A 4,600-nucleotide genomic window follows, 5' to 3' on the forward strand; every position below is an offset into this window, starting at 1 on the left:
TTCTATAAACAACCAAGACACTCCAAAGAAAAATTAGGAAAAGTTAAGAACAAGCAATTCACCAAAGAAGAAATAGAGATAAAAAACATTTTTCAAAAAATCAATGTCACTAGTAAATAAAGAAAAACACATGTTTGATATATATCCTTTACTTATCAGAATAGTAAAATAATGATAATATGCAGTATGGTAATTGTGCAGGAAAATAGGGACTCCCATTAAATTCTAGAGAAGAAGAATAATGACAGGAAAAATAATTTAATTTGGCAATAAAGATGTCAACTGAGTGCAATGAAGAGATGAAAAACCATCTATGAGGCAGAGGGGAGAAACCAATATCAGTCAATACTAAAAACATATTCACTTGAGAGAAACATTCAGATCAAGTAATTCAAAGAATATGTAAACTTAATATTTTTCCCCTAAAATTATAATCTTATCATGAAAACTCAGGCAAACCTAAGAATGTCAGGCACAGGTTTGGAAACTGGAGAGGTTGTGGTGGACGCACTGCCCTATTTTGACCAAAGTTATAAAGCGCCTCATATACTGGAAGTAGCTGCAGTGCTGGTGGAGGAGGAAACTCAGAGATACAGACCTACTAAGAACTACTCAAGCTACTGACAGCTCTATATTATTCTGCTTTTGAAGCCGACATAATGAGGACCTGGCCGGGCAGCTCAGTTGGTTAGAGCTTCATCCTGACCAAGGTTCTGAGTTTGATCCCCAATCTGGGCACATACAAGAATCAACCAATGAATGCATAAATGGGTGGAACAACAAGTCCATGTTTCTCTCTTTTCCTTTCTCTCAGTGAGAGAGAGGGAGAAAGAAAGAAAAGCAACCAACATAATGAGAAATGAATTTGAAAGGCTGGCTGCTCGACAACCAATTGAATTGTTCAGTATGAAATTATATGAACCTCCAACTCTTTCCTCGGGTCAGAAAAATAATATTACTGCATGGAAAGAATGTGTAAACAATTCTATGGCCCAATTAGAGCATCAAGCAGTTTGAATAGAGAATCTGGGACTAATGTCACAGCATGGATGCAATGCCTGAAAAGTATGTAATGAAAATCTAGTTCATGTGATTGAACACACACAGAAATAGCTCCAGAAGTTAATGAAAAATATTAAAGATTTAAAGTAAGAACACACAACTCACAGCTGGAACTAAATTAAGAGAAATGGAGTCAAATTTGGTTATTGATCAGGTTGAAAGGACAATTGTGCAGTTAGAAGATGAAGGCTTTCAAATGAAGCCGCAACAAGTAGAGGCCAAAAAAGAAGACATCCAACAAGACTTCCGAAAAGACAAAGTAATTCAATGGTGGCTGGAACTAATGTCCTCTTGATGGATTCTTCACTCATATCTGACACCTGGGCTGGGAAGACTCACAACTGGGCTGAAAAGGCAGAAGTCAGAGTCTAGCAAAAAATATATTACCTTCTATGACTTGACCTTGGAAGTCACACAGTGTTACTTCAGCCCCGTTTTATTAGAAGCAAGTCAGTGAGGTCAGCACATATTCAAGGGGACAGGAATTAGATTCCATTTCAGACAGAAATACTCTTGAAGAACTTGTAGACATGTTTGTTTGTTTTTAAACTTGGATATTTGAATAGGCATCCATTTTAGAGGATGGGCCCTAAATCTATTCTGACAGGTATCCTTGCAAGAAGAGGGGAAGAGACACAGACACACATACAGGGAAGACAGTGTGAAGACACACACCGAAGGAAGAGAAGGCAGAAATTAAAACAATGAGTTCACAAGCTAAGGAATGCTGGAAAACACCAGAAGCTGGGAGAGGGGCATGAAGCCAAATCTTCCTAGAGCCTTAAGAAAGAGAATGGTTTCACTGACACCTTGACTTCAGACTCTAGCCTCCATATCTGTTGAGACAATAAAGTTGTGTTGTCTTAAACCACCCCCCCCCCCCCCAAATCATAATGCTTTCCTCAAGATACTTAGACATGGTCAGTTTCCCTCCTTGCTTGTCTCCAAAATTCTTTGTTATAAGAATTACCAGCACTGTAATTAATCCTATCTTGCTGAGATACAGGGGTTTCCATAAAGGAAACTCAGACTAGAAGGTTATTCTAATGATGAAGTTACTTGAGTTGCTCTGAAAATTATGGAACACTTTTCTAAATGAGTCAAATGTTGTCTTGATTATTCCTTAAGTCTACCAAATAGAAGCAATTAGAGGTTTATTTAATCACTTAGATGTCCAGCAGAGATGTAGCTAGTTGGGGGTGGGGCAGAGTTTGTCACCCCAAAATATGCCTTTTGGGATATTGCTTATTTATCAATATCCTTCCTAAAATAATTTAGACAGAGGAACTGAACTAAGAAAGGGATCTATCATCATAGACACATATTTTAATATAAACTAGTGTGTGATAGAGAAGAACCTAGCAAGTCCCATTTGATCAAAGTCATCTTTGTGTCCCATTGTTAAAGATGACCCAGCATTCATATATTGCCTATTGTAAATAATGCTGCAATGAGGTAACACAGGGGTAATACATTCTTTTGAATTTATGTTTTGGGTTTCTTCAGTTATATACTCAGAAATGTGATTGCTGGGTCATAAGGCAGTTCCATTTTTAATTTTTGGAGGAACCTTCATACTGTCTTCCACAGCAGGCACACCAACTTGCATTCCCACCAACAGTGCACTCAGGTTCCCTTTTCTCCAAATCCTTGTCAACACTTGCTGTTTGTTGATTTATTGATGATAGTCATTCTGACCGGTGTCAGGTGATATCCTATTGAGGTTTTACTTTGCATTTCTCTGATGATTATTGACATTGAATATATTTTCATATATCTATTGACCATCTGTATGACCTCTTTGGAGAAATGTTTATTCAGGTCCTCTGCTCATTTTTAATTGGATTATGATTTGTTTGCTTGTTTGTTTTTGGTGTTGAGTTGTATTAGTCCTTTATAAATTTTGGATAATAGCCCCTTATCAAGTGTATTATTGGCAAGTATCTTCTTCCATTAAGTAGGTTATCTTTTTGTTTTGTTGATGGTTTCCTTTGCTGTGAAAAACCTTTTTAGTTTGATGTAGTCCCATTTCTTTATTTTTTCTTTTGTTTCCTTTGCCCTAGAAGATATATCAGAAAAAATATTGCTATGAGAAATGTCACATATTTTACAGCTTATGTTTTCTTCTAGTTTTATGCTTTCAAGTCTTACATTTAAGACTTTAATGTGGCCCAACCAGTGTGGCTCAGTGGTTGAGTGTTGACCCATGCATGAAGAGGTCGCTGGTTCGATTCCCAGTCAGGGCACATGCCCAGGTTGTGGGTCTGACCCCTAGTGGGGGGCATGCAAGAGGTGGCCAATCAATGTTCTCTGTCATTGATGTTTCTATCTGTCTCTCCCTCTCCCTTCCTCTCCCTCTAAAATCAATGAAGAAAATAATTTAAGACTTTAATCTAGTTTGAGTTTATTCTTGTGTATGGTGTAAGAACATGGTCTAGTTTAATTTTTTGCACGTATCTGTCCAATTTTCCCAGCACCATTTATTGAATAGCCTGTTTTTAACCCATTGTACATTCTTACCTCCTTTGTCAAATATTAATTGAACATATAGGCATGAGTTTATTTCTGGATTCACTGTTCTGTTTCATTAATCTATATTTCTTTTTTGTGTCAGTACCATGCTGTTGGATTACTATAGACTTAATATAATTTGATATCAGGTAGCATGATACCTCCGATTTTGTTCTCAAGATTGCAATGGCTAATCAGGGTCTCTTGTGGTTCTATATACATTTTTTAAAAAGTATTTGTTCTAGTTCTGTAAAATACATCATTGGTATTTTGATAAGGATTACATTGAATGTATGCATTGCTTTGGGTAGTATAGACATTTAATGATGTTAATTCTTAGTGTACATGAGCATGGTATATGCTTCCATTTATTTACATTTTCTTCAATGCCTTATAGTTTCAAGACAATAGGTCTTTTACCTCCATGGTTAAATTTAGTTCTAGGTATTTTATTTTCTCAATGCAATTCTAAATGGGATTATTTTCTTAGTTTCCTTTTCTGATGCTGCAATATTGGTGTATAAAAAGGCAACCAATTTCTGAATATTTATTTTGTATCCTGCTACTTTCCTGAATTCATTTATCAGTTCTAGCAGTTTTTTGGTGAACTTTTTTGGGTTGTTTATATTCAGTATCATGTCAAATAATGCAAATAATGAAAATAACCAATATATGGAAGCAACCCAACTGCCCATCAATAGACAAATGAATAAAAATGTTGTGGTACATATATATGACAAAATATTACTTGACCATAAAAAGAAATGAAATATCACCATTTGCCACAGCCTGGATGCACCTAGAGAATAATGCTCTAAATTAAACAAATCAGCCAGAGAAAGACAAATACCATATGATTTCACTAACATGTGGAATATAAAGAACAAAACAAAACAAACAAACAAAATCGGAACAAACTCATAGATACAGAGAATGGACTTATAATTGCCAGAGAGGAGGGTTATTGACATATTGGATGAAAAAGGTTGAAGGGATTAAGAAATACAAATTGGTAGTTACAAAAAAA

General features: G+C 35.8%; 1 pseudogene; it reads left to right on the plus strand.

The window, feature by feature from the left end:
• Positions 1–465: 465 nt before the first annotated feature.
• Positions 466–1,357, plus strand: LOC118622471 (annotated as a pseudogene).
• Positions 1,358–4,600: the final 3,243 nt, after the last annotated feature.

The sequence above is a fragment of the Molossus molossus genome, unplaced genomic scaffold (assembly GCF_014108415.1).
Source record: "Molossus molossus isolate mMolMol1 unplaced genomic scaffold, mMolMol1.p scaffold_m16_p_9, whole genome shotgun sequence".
NCBI lineage: Eukaryota > Metazoa > Chordata > Mammalia > Chiroptera > Molossidae > Molossus > Molossus molossus.